Source organism: Paramisgurnus dabryanus, chromosome 2 (assembly GCF_030506205.2).
Source record: "Paramisgurnus dabryanus chromosome 2, PD_genome_1.1, whole genome shotgun sequence".
In the NCBI taxonomy this organism is placed as follows: Eukaryota; Metazoa; Chordata; class Actinopteri; order Cypriniformes; family Cobitidae; genus Paramisgurnus; species Paramisgurnus dabryanus.
In genome coordinates, this window is record NC_133338.1 from 4146010 (window position 1) to 4164531 (window position 18522).

The 18522-nt window shown below is 39.1% G+C and overlaps 1 pseudogene; it reads right to left on the bottom strand.

The window, feature by feature from the left end:
- Positions 1 to 253: 253 nt before the first annotated feature.
- On the bottom strand, positions 254 to 9806 carry LOC135731344 (B-cell receptor CD22-like; annotated as a pseudogene).
- Between the last annotated feature and the right edge of the window lie 8716 nt (positions 9807 to 18522).

Below are 18522 nucleotides of genomic sequence, written 5' to 3' on the forward strand. Positions count from 1 at the left end.
AATGTGTGGTTGGGTGACGTCCAGGAGAAACAGGAACTTTACAACCCACTCCCACCCTTCCTCCTCATATATTAGTGTAGTGGCCGCTCACATCACTTCCTGTCATGATCCTGACGTCTTGTCATAGTTATTCATAATCATGTAATGGAGAAGCTGAAGATTGCATTTGTTAGGGAACAATTGAAGAGTTTTCATTATAGGAGCTGGTGATAATCATAATATTTGTATTATTTTATTAATATGTCATAATTTGTCACCTCTCCAGCAACATCTCATTGTTTTCAGTCTTTATGTCTATGATGTACTGGACAGTTGAATACAGGATCTCCTCAGCATGACTGAATTTAGGAGCAAAGACTCCTGATGAATACATATTATCCTACAATGAAAGAAAACTCTCTTAACTACAGTCTGCATAATTAATAATAATAATATCAATAACAATAATAATAATTATAATAAGGTAGCATTTGTATAAAAAGCCTGTGTTAACAAACTGTTAAAAGGTGCTATTCATGATTTTTTATTAATAATGCCAATATAAACTATTTTTAAAAAGGATAACACATTTTATGACTTTGTCATCCAAGCTAACAGAAAAAAGTTCTAAGAACGCTCCTTGAAAGTTCCCAACTTTCCCTAAAAACATTATGCCAACATAAAAAGTAAGAAAGAAAAGTTTCTTGGTTGTGTGAAAGTTAGAGGAATGTTACTTTCTATAATTTTCAAACGTTATGACAATGTCATGTTTTAATATTCACACAATATTTCAAATGCCTATTTTCTATATTTTAAAAGCTATTTGCTTGTTAAATGATAAAGAAACATTACGTTCTATTATTTTAAAACTGTTATAAAACATTATTTCTGAATAAAAAAATTTGTAGAAAACCTCATAATGCATTAACTTTACCAGTCATAAAATATTAAAAACTAATTTACTCTATCGAACTTCTAACTCTCACTAATGTTGGTTTAACTACAAAACTTAAATTGACATTTGGATTTCCACTGTGAATAATTCTTACTGATCTACCGTCAGTTTATTGTTTTACCTGATTTTGTCTGATGTCATCAGTTCTGTGTTTGCACTTCCTGTAACAAATAATTATATAAAATTATTAGAAAAAAATTATGTTATTAAATATTTGCAGGTAAGGGCTACAACCTCAAAAGTTAATTTCTGTTTAAGAAAACTTAATTCAATCATGTGTTCACAAGACATGTTTTAACCCCTCAATCTATATATATATATATATATATATATATATATATATATATATATATATATATATATATATATATATATATATATATATATATATATATATATATATATATATAGTTTATGGGCCCTATTTTAAAGATCTAAGCGCATTGTCTAAAGCGCACAGCGCAACGTCTAAATGGGCGTGTCCGAATCCACTTTTGCTAATTTAAGGACGGGAAAAATGGTTTGTGCGCCGAGCGCATGGTCGAAAAGGGTAGGTCCTATTGTAATGGGAGTATTTTGGGCGTAACGTGCAGTAAACCAATAAGAGTCACAGCTCTCATCCCCTTTAAAAGCAAGTTGCGCTGGCGCTATGTCTAATCCCTATTTAGATGATGGACGTTGTAAACTGAAAAACTAAGCGGAGGAAGAAGACCCCCAGTTTAAGATTAATGTTAAATAATTGTGTTGTTTTTCACTTGTATTGAAATTGTTATTTTTTTATTAAAACCTTTAAAACCCGTTTTCTTTTAGTCTTGGAAGTAAAAAGCAGGCTTGTAATTGCTTTAAATGTATGGCTATCCAATATCATCAAAACATAATTTACAAGTATGTAAGATAAGGTTTGTACTCTAAAAATACTTTATTTGTAACGTTACAATAGGACCAACCCTTTTCGACCATGCGCTCGGCGCACAAACCATTTTTCCCGTCCTTAAATTAGCAAAAGTGGATTCGGACATGCCCATTTAGACGTTGCGCTGTGCGCTTTAGACAATGCGCTTAGATCGTTAAAATAGGGCCCTAGACCAGGTTTTTGTTGGTCAATGGCGTAGTTTATTTTAGTTGCCTCAAAATAGCAACGCGCCAACAATGCGCCTGAACACACCTCGTTTTTTAGACCAGAACGCCCATGGGCGCAAAATGTAACAAAAGCACGAAAGAAGTGTGTTTTTGGATGTAATGAGAAGAAAGCCAGCATTATGGAAACAACGGATATAGTTTATTCAGGGCCTGTTCTAGATATTTTGAGGCCCTAGGCAAAATTTTTGTTGGAGGCCCCTCACACCCCTCTAATTTTCAGAATATTCTGAGAAAGTGTTTTTTTCTACCCTGTAAGAAGTCATTTAAGCACTACAGTGATTAAACATGTTTTCCTCATTACTTTTCTGTTTTATCAAGTTAACAAATTGATTAAATTTATGTAAAAATTTAATTAGAAATTATGCAAAACCAAGTGTATTAAACATTTTAAGGCAGGTAAAATTTGTTGTTGTTGTTGATGCAGTAATTTTTTTAAAACACCTTTTTGGGATAACACAGGATAACAGTTCCCTTTTAATACGGTTCACTTCGCATTGCGTCAGTTAGCTGACGCTATGGGGGGAAACTCTTGTTTACTCTGTGGCTGAAGCCTATGGGTTAACGTCTGTACAAAGTACAGACCAATGACGTTTGGACCCGCGCGCGGGATGCACTCGTCCTTTTATAAGCGCGGTTCAAGCGTCAGGAGCTCATTAATTTCTCCTTCAGTGCGAACCTCTCGCTGCTCAGAAGAAGAAGAAGCCTTACCTCGCCGTCGACAAAAGCCCTGCAGCGGAGTCCAGGCCTAGAGTCTTCCCCCTGCCGTTTTCTGGCTGAGAACCGAAGATAGCAGAGTCCAGGTCTAGGGTCTTCCCCTGCCGCTTTCCGGCCGAGAACCGAAGATAGCCTTCGCTTGCCGTGGTACGAGCCCTGTGCAGCGGACGCATGCCTGACGAGGTCTCCCCTGCGGCCGACGAGGTCTCCCCTGCGTGCTAACTAAGCCTTAACGGCTTAGTTAGCACGTGGTCTTACGGCTCGCTGCCTATAAATGCAGCTATAGTGTTCAACGATTACAGAGCTTCATGCCCCTCCCCTCCTGGAGCGGGGCGAATCTCATTAGTCTGCTCGATAGGGCGGATTCGTCGCTATTGGAGCACCAAGAACACTCATTATAAGAGCTAACCGGCTCACTATTCGTCTATACAGAGCTTCATGCCCCTCCCCTCCTAAAGTGGCGCGATCTCATTTGTCTGCTCGATAAGGCGGACACGCCTCTATTGGAGCGCTAAAACACTTATTATAGAGCTTAAACCGGCCTGAGTCTATCTCACTTCGGAGAGCCCACTATTCGTCTGCCCGGTCATTTCTCTCTGGTTTAGACGGAATCAGAGGCAGAACGAAGTTTATAATATACTGAGGCCCGAATACCTCACTTTGAGGCATCTCGTTTAAGACGGGCTCACGTACCCCTCTAGCGAGCCTCAGAAAGCTGAATATCGTGGCATTCTGTTCATAAGTCCACTTCAGTTTGACTAAGCAAAGGTCCCGCCCCGAGCTGACGGGCGGGAAGCTTATGCTTAAGTTACACACGGCTGCATGAAGTGCTACCATTACGAGATCGCCAGCATCTGCTGTGGGTTGAACACGCTTTACGACGGCAATCAGCCTTTGGCGCGTGGAACGCCCGTTTGTCTCATATCAATCACCTTGTACTGTACATACGGTCCATTAAGGGGATGATTTTAGCACTGCAGCACTCTCGACCGTGTTATTGTGATATTGCGGTCAGGCAAACTACGGTGGTTTCATTATTTACCGGACCAGACTGAGATCTCGCCCCCTGTACAAGCTGGCGAGTAATCTCCTTTTATAAACTCATTGCATCGCTTTATAAGCAATGTTCAATCAGAGTGATACGCATCTCGTGTTTAAACTACTGAGATGCAGTATTAACCCGTTACGATGGGCGTGCGGAGATTGCATCCGTGGGACACGACCTACATTACGTGCCTTACACGTTGACACGAGCTGCTAGGACCCCTTTTGCGAGGCGTCCTTATGCAAAGTCTGATCTATTCTGTCTAGTGACAGCGAAAGTTTAACCCCCCGCGAATTGTGGGTGGAACACCTTTCTCCTCACTACAGAGGCTCGTGCCGGTTGGTCCCCGCCGTCCACGTTGTCAGTTTACAGCTTCGACATCCCTGCTTCGTGCAGTACTGAGGTTTGTTGCATTAAAGGTGCGCCGCGTAAGCTCACCTGTATGCACGATATGGGTTTTAATTATATGCGTCCACCGTGCGCTTAGAGAAGCTCACATATGCACGCTATAACATTTCGGTATACACTAAAGATGTGCTCCGAAAAGCTCATCTGTATACACGGCTGTGACACATACGTACATTGTTGTTAATCTGTGTACGTTCACGGCGCGTTCTGTGCACTGATTTATCTATACGCATTCACGGTGCACTGAAGGGTTCACTCGTGTGCGCACAACTTATTATCAGAACACATGACGGCGCGCTCGAGAATCTTGCCAGCCTGTGCATTATAACACTCTGATTCATCTATATGCATTCACGATGTATTCAAGTGTTCACCTGTGCCCGTGCAATTTATAGTCAATACACATTTACGGCGCGCTTGGAAAGCTCACCGATCTGTGCACTATAATGCTACCTATATGCATCCCGATGCGCTCGAGGGCGCACCTGGGTTCACACTATTGTGGTATCTGTATATCCCACGCTACGAAACGTTCTGCCGCATATTATAGTCAGATCGGCCGTTCGTGAGCTTCGCAGATCACTCACTACGTATTTCTGTTGCTAACAGTGGTTATTTAGATGGATCGTTGAAACCATCGCACTGGCTCACGCCCCTCTATGAGCTATGTCCTATATAGAGCCCACTCTGTGTGAGTTTGGCTTCTTCATGGACTTGGTCTACAGCGGTATCTATATTTGATATCTGCTACGCGGCCGGCTGGTCTTCGCCGTCTACGTTGTCAGATTGTACAGCTTAGACGTCCCTGCCCTATGAGCGCAGGTTCTCTCGGCTCAATCATGCACGCTCATGCGTTTTATGTGTACACCACGGTGCGCTCAGCGAGCTCACCAACGTGACTCTGAATTTACTTATTTAGCACGCCCGCGGTGCGCTCGGTATCTCGCCGTCTTGTGCTATGTTATGTGCCCCCGGTGCGTTTAAAACCCCACCGTGTGCGCGTCAACATTTTATATGGTGCTTACACATTTGCTTTCAAGCTGTGAATATGCCGGGTATAGGGTCATTATATAGGGTCACCCATAGGGTCAGCTAACTGACGCAATGCGAAGTGAACCGTATTGAAAGGGAACGCTTAGGTTACTCACGTAACCCCGGTTCCCTGAAATAACGGGAACGAAGCATTGCGTCTCTTGCCGTGCTACAAACGTCTACGCAGCGAGTGTTATTCGGCTGCGCGCTTCAGTCGAATAATAATGAGCTCCTGGCGCTTGAACCGCGCTTATATAAGGACGTGTGCATCTCGCGCGCGGGTTCAAACGTCATTGGTCTGTACTTGTACAGACGTTAACCAATAGGCTTCAGTCACGGAGTAAACAGGAGTTTCCCCCCATAGCGTCAGCTAACTGACGCAATGCTTCGTTCCCGTTATTTCAGGGAACGGGGGTTACGTGAGTAACCTAAGCGTTTCCCTTTCTCCAAAGAGTAAAATTAAAAAGACAACACTACATTGCAAAAACCCTAACTGTAAAAAACTACAGATGAACACCTACTAGAAAACTTTTATTATTTTTAATCTGGGTATGAAGAGGAATTCCCCTCTTACTGAACCAATATACAGTATAAAGTTATCTATTAGACTATGGATGTATTATATTCATATGTATTTCAATACCTTTTTATACCTTAAATATCCATACAAATCAGTTGCCACTGGAAGTTAAATAGACAAGCTACTAAGCAGAATAATTAAATAGTTTCTTATAAACAATATATGCATCATGTTTTCATGATTTGAAAACTAAAATGAAGTGTAGGGGACTTACAAGATATACAGACAGTTTACATTATACTTTAATAACGGCAGTTTTGTTTGCTGTTTGACTTAAAAAACAAACTTTTTTAACTTGACTATTTTAATAGTCAGCTCCCCACGCAATGCTACTGTGCACACGCATTCAAAATGTCTAAACAGAGTCAGCAGCACTCAAATTTGATCTGTCCTGAAATTACATTGATACACAGAAAAAAGCTAAGTTTATTTTCAAAACGCATTATGTCAAAATACCTGCATCATGCGCTGAACTGTCTTTGCATGCCGCTATAAGCAGGCACTGCAAGAACTGACTGGTGGATGATATCATAGAGATGAGTCTGCTTATCAATCATTCTCGCGTTACTTTGATATCATCCACGTGCAGTTCTTGCGGCGGCGCTGCATAAAGTCGAACTCACCTTAAAACTTTATTTTTTGCTGTCAGTAGTGATTGTCAGGCTAACGCACATGGAATTAGCAGTTATGGAGGCCCCCTCTCCAAGCTTGAGGCCCTAGGCATTTGCCTACTCTGCCTATAGGTAGCGCCGGCCCTGAGTTTATTATCCGGGGTAGCAGCGGAGTTTTGCGTGTTTATTTGAAGTGCTGGATTTCATTGAAACGTCCCAACTGGGTCATTAGTTGCATGCGGTAAGTAAGATTTTTTTGTTATTTTGGAAATAGGCGCGTGCATATTATATAAATGACACGAACATGTAGTGAATCATAAGTTAAACAGTGTTGTACAGTGTTGCATGACTCGTACTCGCTTCTCCCGCGGTATAACTCCTCCTTCTTCATTTTTTCGTATGTTATCAGAAAGAATCAGTAAAGTTAATCTTTCTTTTATAAATCTGATTAAACTTAAGACTCTTTTGGAGATATAAAGGATGTAATACAACTCTATAGGTACTCCAGATTAACATCAGAAATGCAGAAACAACTTGTGTTATGTAAGCTTTAACCATTTTATCTCTTACTTTTAATTAGTACGTCTTTTATTTTATATGGTCTACCTGTCATGTTAGTGAGAGAACCTAAGCTTTTCAAAGCTTCGAATCAATTAAACCAATTGCTTCGAAAAATTATTTAGTTTTTCGAAGCGTTAAAACACCACACACGCTGGAGACACCTGCTGGTAGTGTTTGGGATTCATCAAAATTTAAAGAAATAAACATTTAAAATATATCAGTCTGTGTGTAATGACTCAATATAATATACAAGTTTCACTTATTGAATGGAATTAGTGAAATAAATCAACTTTTTGATGATATTGTAATTATACGACCAGTACCTGTATAGTAACAGTGATGATGGCTTATTTAGTATAGCACCGGTTCTGCTGCTGTGTACAGATAAATAATACTTATTGAATTGATATATTTTACAACAGGTAAAAATGTAGGGGAGCCCTTTGTTATCATCAAAATATTGTGTAGGATCTAAGATATAAGACGGGGCTTCATGAGACTCTCAGTAGGGTTTGTTGTTAAAGTTTTCTTTTTCTAACAGTCAAAATAAACTCACCACACAAACACAATGAAGAGAATGAAAAAGAAACATCCACATCCAGCAACCACATACAGGACTGAGTCTTTTCCTCCTAAAACATGAAAAGTGATGTTATATAAAATAATTGTTAGTTTTTTCATATATTCTTTAAACTCACAGTTTTATACCTTTAACATTGACTGACACAGCAGCAGATCTTTGAGATCCGACTTCATTCTGAGCCTCACAGTAAAACCATCCACTGTGACTGGAGTTAATGTTAGTGATGCTGTACGTCTGTCCAGATCCAACAGATGATGTTTCATTCACCTTAAACCAGCTGTAGTTATGAACAGGTGGATTTGATTCACTGCTGCAGGTTAGATTCACTGAATCACCCTCCATTATTTCACCAGATGGATTCACCAGCACACGAGTCTCTTCTGGAGGATCTAGAGAAACATTCATAATCAATCTGTATTATCAAGTCTTTAAATGGATTTTATAAACTTATTGAATATGAACTTACAGATGACATTGAGATATTGATGAGGTGATGTGAGTTTGTGTCCCTGTACAGCACAGCTATAGTTGCCTGAATCCTCTCTTCTTACTGACTGCAGGATGAGTTTATTGTTTCTGTCTGATCTCTCACTTAATAACTGTGTGTTTTTAAACCAGATGAATGTTGATCTGTCCGTCAGACTGCATCTGCTTTTACATGTAAGAGTCACTGAATGTCCCTTCATCACTTTCTTACCTGAAGACTGCACCTGAAGATCTGGCAACACAACACAGATACAGATATCTACATGTCATTCAACACACATTATTATCATCAGTGAGTGATTCACTTACCTGTGATATCAAGAGTCACTCCAGGAACACCAATCCATTTGTTTTTATCAGTGATGAATCTGAAATAGTATTTGTGTGAATCTGTCTGTCTTACATCAGTCAGTCTCATGGTGCAGTCGTGATGTTTATCTCTCAGATACTGAATCCTCTGACTGTATTTAGAGTCCTCAGACAAATCTGGATACTCTTCATCTTCTGCTTTAACATTAGCTTTGGTCCAGAACACTTTCATGATCTGATATCGTGTAGGATATTTATAAGTGCAGTTTATTATCACCCTTTAATGCACAGATGGATGAAGAGCTGTAATTCACACCCCACACATCTTCAGCACTATAAACTCCTGAAACACACAATGATCACAATGAATTCAATAACAACAGCTTCAACAAACGCACAACTGAAACTTATAAACATAGGGGCAGCTACCCGGACAGGGATTAGACTAGTCCTAGACTAAACGTCCAAACTGAAAACAACTTGCACGGACATATCTTAAAATACTAGCCTAGAAATCTAGACGCACCCTAGCGGCCGCAAAATATATTTGCTGCCAGGGTTTAGTCTAGGCACTCACAATACACTTAACAGCTCCAAAAACCAAAATTTGGTCAGGCCAATCACATCGTGTGTAGCGTCTGTGGGGCGGGCTTAACATGATGATGACAGAGCTGCAACGGTTCCTACTTGAAAACAAAGAATGGCTGCTGCTGGCGAACAGCTTTCTTTTGAAGCGGCTTTGGCCGCGACTCTCGAGGAATTATACTTATGTTTTTCTTTGAGAGAAGAGCAAATAACCCTACTGAAGTCCTTTTTAAGCAAGAAAGATGTGTTTGGAGTTTTGCCGACTGGTTACGGTAACGTCGTCACCTTCTTCGTTGCTCTGATTGGTCATAGCGCTATCCTATTGCGTGCAGAGGCATTTTGAGGGACAACCTTATATCCCGCCCCTTGCATTGAGCCGTTTGTGTGAAGAGTTGCCAGACCTTACATCTTGATGTAGGTCTGGCTAACCAGGCTATTAAAATACATCAGTGCACTTTGTTTTGCCTCAAAATGCACACAAGTAATGTTTTAAGTAAGACATGTTTGTTAAAACTAGTTATATATTCTAATTAAACTAAAACCATGGCTTAAGATAATCTCTGTCCAGAAAACCACCCCCAAATAGTGTAAAGATCTCTGTCTTAAACACAAATTAATCTCAAATAACAGACAAAGTTAAGACAACCATACAGTCTGTACAGAAACTATAAAAACATGAATAATCCTAAATTTTATAAGCAACAGGAAATTTATAAGTAAATTTAAGGTTTAAATGAATAATGAATGAACTCACCGTGAATCATGAGGAGAATGATTAGAGGAGGAGGAGCCAACATGATTGACATCACCATAGAAACACCTACATTCAACACATGATGAACTCTTTCAGCTTAACACTAAAGGCTTTTTCACATTAAGTTTCTTTGTTTCTCATAAACTCACTGAAATATCTCAGTTATACTATGATGAATGGTCATCTGATTTTATATTTAATATTACATTTTAAATATGTAAATATGATTTACAATACCACACATTAAAATAACATGAAAAAAAAGACATGATAAAGAAAGTGCCACAGACGCGATAAACTATTTATAGAAATTTGTGCAGAGTGACACAAAAAAGACATTCATGCTTAATGGCAAAAAAAGCTGAAAATTGTGTCAATAAGACAAACAAATGAATTAAATATTTCATGACTATAACACAACTTTCCATGAGATTGAGTTGAATTTAAATGTACCTTTCTTTTTTAAATACTTAAATATTTAAAACTTTATAAATGAAAATGATTAACTTCCGGTAACGCCACATCTTTGACTACTCTGTATTCAGTAGAGTTTCATAACCTTTACATTTAAACAACTGAAAGATCAAAACAATTTTCTAAAATAACTCAAAATGTGTTTGTTTGAAAAAAAATGAACATTTGCATCTCGGACGGCTTGAGGGCGAGTAAATAATGGGTAAAATATATTTTTTGGATGAACTATCCCTTTAATCCCGGCCTCTGGTCATTCAGAAATACTGTTTTGTTGGCAGAATCCATTATGAGTCTAATAAAAAATGCGCACTTACAAGAAAATATGTCAGACACAAAGGGTTTTGTACCTTCATCTTTTCTATAAATAAGTGGAATGATCTGCCTATGTATATAAAAAAAGTTTTCTACTGTATACATTTTCATTTTTTATCAGGTACAGTGAACTCTTAGAAATTAAAAACATTAATGTGTGTCGTATAAAATTAATAAAGTCCTTCTCTTACCTTTACACGCTCTTATCACTCAAAGACCCCAGTAGAAATGATGGAGTTAAAAGCATCGCTGAGGTTTTTTAGCTTCTGGACAGCTGCGGTTAGGGTGTTTTCACACCTAGTTTACTTGAGCCCTCCAGACTCTTTGGGAGCACTTCAGAGTGTATATTTACCAAGTGATATATAAAAGTATATTTACCAGACCACCCTTACATGAACCCAAAAGCAAACCGTACTCAGACCACATCCAGAGGTGGTCTGAGTATGGTTCGCCTTTGGGTTCTTTGTGGTTCGATTGACAGCAATGAGGTCCGGGTCTGTCTTGTGTGTGGTTTTGACATGTATCAAAATCAACTACTCCTGCATGGAAAACTAGAGTCTGATGTGAACATGAAAGGGTCTGAGATCACTTCAGTTCTGAAGAGGACCAAAAAAGAACTGGGTCCTCTTCTGATTCCACTTTATTGTGAATACCAAAAGGACTGAGGTCATATTCAGCTAGTTCCTTTACTGGTTCCTGAACTGGGTTTGGTTCTTTTAAAATGAACTATGTGTGACCCAACTGCTCAACTTTAATTTAAGGTGCTATTGTATAACCTCATCTTCAGTCTGACACAGCTCAAGCCAAATTAATAAATATAAATGTGCATACACAATGCATAACATACATTCCCTGTAAGATACAGTACACAAGAGCAGCTGGACTCAAGTAAGATCAGCTAAATCCAATTAAGACCCACAGACCATCATGGGCTGGTTTAAGATGTTTATTTCTGGCAGGAAATTCTGAGAAACTGATTTTTGCCTACCTTGTTTTTGCATAAACATGTTTAATCACAATAAAAAGTAATTATTTCATGATGATAAACAATTTCATTGTAGGTCAAACACAGCATTTTTGCTTTTATAGAGGTAAGAAAATAAAACTTGACAAATAAATGTGTGGTTGGGTGACGTCCAGGAGAAACAGGAACTTCACAACCCACTCCCCCCCTTCCTCCTCATATATTAGTGTAGTGGCCTCTCATATCACTTCCTGTCAAGATCCTGATGTCGTCGTCATAGTTATTCATAATTGTTCATACTCATGTGGCAGCAGGGACGGACTGGGGCTAAAAAACAGCCCTGGACTTTCTCCCAAATAGGCCCATCATCCGGCCATTCGCCCCTAGCCATGCGCAACAGACACAAGGATGTGATACTATGCCACAATACTGTCAGACTATCAGACAAGGTTATTTAATATTTTGTCAATGTCATATTACACTTTGATGTATAATAAGTCTGTGAAATAATGAAAATGGCTAGGCCCTATATTAATTTTGTCTGTAAAGCTTTCACAAACAACCACCAGGTCTTTGCCAATTCCACTAAACACAAATATGAAAGACAAGGAAAAACTGCACTTTGATGGAAGACAGACAGAAAGTGCAAGCTAGGATTTTTTTTGGTTAAACAAAAATTTGGTCAATTATTTAGCCCCCTTTCTGATATATTAGCACGTTTAGAGTGGTAGCAATGCATGCCTGATATTTTCTCGTTTAATTCAATAGTCTTCATTGTAGCAGAAAATGTGAGCTCACTACAACCTCTCATATACAATAAAGTCAATGAAAGAAATAAAAACCAATGCAATACGATGAATGTCCACCCACAGACTGTTTTAAATGGGGCTGGATAAATATTTTTTGCTTTGGTGTGTGTGTGTGATTTTGGTTAGATGACAGTTGTAGATAATACAGTTTGACAAGACTTTACACTTTGACAAAACCACAATGTTGCGACTGTATACAAATTAATGATGAATTGATGTCCCATATGAACAAAATGACGAAGTATGTATTGTTTTTACGTTTCTACTGTTCAATCGCGCCCGCGCCTCTCTCTCTCACACACACACACACGTGCGCACGCACGCACACACTCACATCACGTGACGTCTCTCTCTAACAGTAGTTGGGCATTACGTTAATTTTTACGCGAGTTTTATTTATTTTATATCGTGTATATTATATTATAATGTCACGTGTCCTGCTACTACTGGCACTTAGCTCTTGCTGATGTGAAGTTAGCTCTGTCTGTCCCTCATCATGACCAGGCTGTGGATGCTCAGGCTCGCGAATTCCAAGAATCCGTGGACCAATCACGGCTGGTAGCTAGTAGGCCGACTCTTCTTCCTTGTTTTTTTACACGTAGCATCAAATAATTGATCGCATTAGTGCCCCTGCGGTTGGCTGTTCATATTGTGTTATTAGACTTTTTTTGCCGACGGCCGGGCGACGGCCCTCCGTAAACGGCCGTTCTGGACTTTTCCACAATGCACAAATTACCAATCCGTCCCTGTGTGGCAGGATTGTGGTGGTACCCACTTTTTGTGTGGTAGCACATGGCCTTTGTTTGGTCTGTGTGCTGCTGTGTCTCATTTATGTCCCCCTCTTGTCTCCTCGTTAATTATTTATTATTGGTTAACTCCCCTCACCTGAGCTTCCCTCGTTATCTTGTTTAGTTTTTTTCTATTTAAGGCCCCAGTGTGTCGTGTCTTGTGCTGGATTGTTTTGTATTGTTTGTATGTCTATCAGTTAGTCAAGAATCAAGTCGAGTCAAGTCTGTCATAGTGTGTGCTCGTCTTAGTCTTGTCCTTTAGAGTTTTCTGTTAATGTTTTGTCTTTTGCCCCCACATTGGCTTTTGAGTTGAATAAACACCTTTTTGAGTTCACGGTTACCTTGCACTTGGGTCCCTTTCCTGTGAAATCATGACAACTTCCTGTCTAATATGACTACCTACAGGAAATGCAAGAGCAGGTGCAATTCCCTCTATTCATCACAGGGTAAAACACAATTAAACAAGTTAACATGGACATTATAAACAAATAATCATCATATTTACAATACACAGTATTGTGATATGTTTATTTTATGGCTTCTTCCATGAGATTATAAAACACTTCAATCATTGTTACCTGTGATGGTGAAGAAGAATGTGAAAAACATTGAAAGCTCAAACTGCAGTTTATATCAAGAGTTAATATCAGACGGGCTTTTCAACATCTGAAAGGATTAACTCTTTTCCCGCCATTGAAGAGTTATCTCATCAATTAAGGCTGCAGTCGGCAAGATTTTTTTGATCATATTCACTGAAACCGACACTATGCTCCAATAGAACAACATAAATTAGACTAGGGGTTTTCAAACCTGTCCTGGAGGACCACTAGTACTGCACAGCAGCAGCAGCCATTCTTTGTTTTCAAGTAGGAACCGTCACAGCTCTGTCGTCATCATGTTAAGCCCACCCCACAGACACTACACACGATGTGATTGGCCTGACCAAATTTTGGTTTTTGGAGCTGTTAAGTGTATTGTGAGTGCCTAGACTAAACCCTGGCAGCAAATATATTTTGCGGCCGCTAGGGTGCGTCTAGATTTCTAGGCTAACTAGTTACTTCTTTTAAAAGTAATTGAATTACTCTACCAGTTACTGTATATCAAAAGTAATTAGTTACTGGGGAAAGTAACTTTTAAGTTACTTTTATGTCTGCTTTTTAAATGTAAATATGAACAGGACTGAACAGTCAAACAATAAAATAATATGGATGGGTTATTTTACATGTAAGACTCTAATATATCACATACTGAAGGAGCCTATTTTGCTTTAGATTCAGCCGTTGAATATTTTTGTTAGAAATTATATTAATTTGTAAGATTAGTTTATTTATGTATATCATTTAGACCATTTAGACAAATATTCTGTGTGTTTACATTGAAAATATATAGTGTGTTAAAATTGTGTACTGTCTCTTTAAGAATTTGGAGACAATTGTGTCAACATGTCATATTTTTTAAAATAAATTAGCATTTTTCTGATTCCATATTTATTTTAATAAGCCAGAAACGTCTCCGATGTGTCCTGCTGACAGGTGCGGTGTGCGCGTGCAACAGTTGACGCAAATTATGGGTCCTCCGAAGGTTAGACTGTCTCATTTCAGTTCTCTTTGCAAACTTCTGAGGCTTCCACCTTGAAAGAGTGATCACCTTTTTAGGTTGCATGCTTAGCATGGCGCGGCCATGGAATTGGGACACAGCTTGTGAAGCTTGCGGCGGTAGTGCACTCTTTGGTCATATATTGTTTGTTTATGTTTTCTGTTGGATTTAAATGATACACAGGATTAAAGGAAGATATTTAATCAGAAAACGGAGTACGTGGATTGTTTTGTCTGACGGACACAGACCGAGTGGATTGTTTGTCAGATACGGAGCGAGTGAAACAGAAACTAAAGCGCACTCACACATACTATGGAGTTTTAACACGTTTTAACAGTTGTACAGCGCAGTGTGAATATTTTACTGGAAACAACAATCGCGGATCGTTCTCTTCCATGAAGGTCGATGTAAACATCTAAGAATTAACCCTCTGGGGTCCAACCATTTTGGGACACTGTCAGAGGTTTTGACATGCTCTTACATTTGGTCTTTTTTCAGTTGCTTTAAAACATAATAATGGCAAGTGTCTCATACCACTGTGTTCAGCACAAACTGGGCTAAAATATTATATGAGCTACATGTATGTACATGTTTGTATTTTTGAGAGAAAAAGGTTTATGCGTGGTTTTTAAAAAAGCAAAATTTTTAAGTCACTGATATAAGTTCACAAAACCCATACTAAACATGTTTTAACAAGACTTTCCTAAACATAATCTAGTAGTCTAGAGTTTTTTCTTTAAAATGATGTGAAAATCATCCTGCCTACTCATTCACATAAACCAATATATTATTTTAGAAATTGTAAGACACTTTTTGTTTAGAGTGGCCGTATGCGAGAAGGATTGATTGACAGCTAGCAAACAAAGGCTCGCATAATGAGCTGCATAATAATGAGGCAGGAGGGAACTACAGTAAAGAATGTGAGGACAAATGGACATGTTTGTTTGAGGTTTATTAAGAAGTTAACAATATAATCAAAATAGAAATGAAGGTCAGTAGGACATTTTCAATTTATTTGGAAACAAACCCTATTAAAACACTGAACTTGTATAAGAAACTGATAAACAATAGAGCTGTAAACTTCATGTGGCTCATGTTACCATATAACTTTATGTCCAAAGAGTGTGAATATGTTTTTCCACTTCATAGTTTTGTACTGATGAGAGAGATGCAGACCTGTAAGAGAGTTATGAACAGCTGTCAGCACAAATTGTCCACAGAAATACCCTTACATACATAACTGATGGGTAAATGATAGCACTACATTCAGATAAACTATCATAAACTAAATTAGTATCTCAAATAAACATCTGCAATGATTAGTTATATAAAAAGCTGTTTTCAGATGACTGTTTTCAGATGCCCATCCCCTTATCGTCTAGCTTCTGTTTTAAACGCATTTCTGTAAGCGAGTATGAACTTTAAAAACACATCGCAAATGGATGTGCGCGAGCTCGCGTCTCCGTGTAAACAACGCGGAGCTCATAATAAATTTTTAAGTTTTTGGACCCCTGGGGGTTAATAACATTTCTCAGATTTATTGCTTTTGTGGACTACAAATGCAAGTTAATGTCATACTGGGATTGCTTGGCAAAGATAATTTACAAACATGAGACCGGATGGATTATGACTTGCGCACAATTTTTAAACAAAGGTATGTTTTCCTGTTTAGATTTTTCATGTTCATTCTATATGCACTGTCAGCCATGAAGTTTAATGATTCATTGCGCCGCCCACCATGGTCCTGCGACGTTAAATCAGAAATGTCTTGTCCGTAAGTGTTCTTTTTTACAAAATACAGAGTAACGCGAGTAACAAACTCATTTAAATTTCAGTAATTGTAATTGCGTTACTTGATTTTAAAAAATACTTTGTTACATGCTCGTTACTGATAAAAGTAGTGGAATTACAGTAACGCGTTACTCCCATCACTGCTCATAAGACCCACCTGGTTTAAATCTTCAGCTCATTAGTAGAGACTGCAAGACCTGAACTGGGTGAGTAAGGTAACTGAATGAGGTGTGTCACAAAAGGGAAACATGCAAAATGTGCAGTACTAGTGGTCCTCGAGGACAGGTTTGAAAACCCCTGAATTAGACTGTTTAAGAAAAAAACCTGCACTTCTACCTCCACCTAGTGCCTGTTATTTGGTTGGCAAAAATCCACCGCTCCCGTATCATCTGGTCCAATCAGCGCAGGGCTGTGTAAAATCTGCCTGTCAATCACAGTTCCTGCACACGCCACAGATCCCCCCCCCCCCTCGCGCGTGTTACAATATAACGTGTGTCTGCCTCACAGGTGTGTTGGATTGAGCGCAGTGTGATGGCGGTGAGAACATTCACTAACAAACTTTCAATTCCTCTGTTAACTAGTTGAGAGCTAGGAACAACCAAGGAACACAAGGAAACAAAGATAGAAAGCGACCGTGCCGTAATAAAACTAGGATCAATATCAAACCTGCATTTAAAAGGTGGAGAGATCTACGAGATTTTCTAGGGTTCACGTTTGGATGCAGAGTTTGCCACATTTCTTCTCTACTGGTAATTGTGCTTCATCAACAATTGATTTTGTTTCTGAGTGTTAATTAAATAATCTAAGTATGCTTGCCTAAATATGTTGGTTTGGGGGGTCAGGTTCGTCGTTATCTTTCTTTGCATGTTCAGACTGTGTTAGAGACTGTTAATGTGTGTACTCTGTTATTTAAACAGTAGTATAATGGGCAATGATACTGGTGCACACGCACTGATGAGGACAAGCTTAATGGGAGGTTGCTTGGTGGTATTGTGGAAGGGACATAAAAATTGTAAACATTCAAAATCATCTCAATCCTCCAGAGTTGCCGACTGTAGCTTCAAGAGAAATAATTTCCCTGCTAATGATACTTTCCTGACGAGTTTTTACAGTAATCTGTAATTCCACTATTATCCACTAGATACCCAATTTATAGAAAACTGAAGCAAAAATGAATGTAATTAATTTTAAACTCTGTGTATGTTTTAATAACCATTCTGAATCTGATCTCTAACAAAACTCCTTTACAAAATGCAATTATTTCATTTATTTATTGAAGAAACCTACCCATGTTCTCTTCGGTCTCTAAAATGTACCTTAGTCGATGAAGTCGATCATAGGTTTCCACAACGCATGATCACCATGCCAACTGAGAATCTCCACATTCCAAAACACTGATGCGCAGCTTTTGCTTCCCTTGGTTTGCATGACAACAGAAACATAAAAAATATGCAGAGTTACATTGTGACTAAAATCCTGCTGTATGAGCGCACTGGTGATAATGCGAGGCTTCTTAAGTGAACCGGGGTTTAATTTAATCGAGTAAGTGTGAAACTAGACCAACGCTGCAGGGGGTGCTGGGATTTTGGTATAGTCGCACTCGGGCTTGGACCACAGCAAGCAAGCCAATTGAAAAAATGCCCCAAAAATGTGTGAGGAAGAAGGTAGCTGAGGAAGAAAATAAGGCATCTGGGGTCTGTGACAGTAGTGGAGGCAGCCTCGTGCTACAGTGTACGATCGGGCCACAGATATAGGAGAGAAGCCTGTACTGACTGAGTCTGCGCTGCTGGTGAAGGCATGCTCACACTGCGAGGACGACATGTGTCGTTGACGGCTGTTGTCGCAGGATTGGGGAAAGCTGTGGGGTTCAGTGGAGCGAAAGGGAGAGTTAATTTCCGCTTCTTGTTACGGATTCTGCCGCTGCCAGGCCTCTCGGCCATGCCGAGATCGGTCGAGGAACATGGGTGAGTTGACTGCATGTCTATATAGACTTCCGCTAATGCTGATTAGGTAATTGATGATTGTTAGCAGCTGGCCGTAATTACG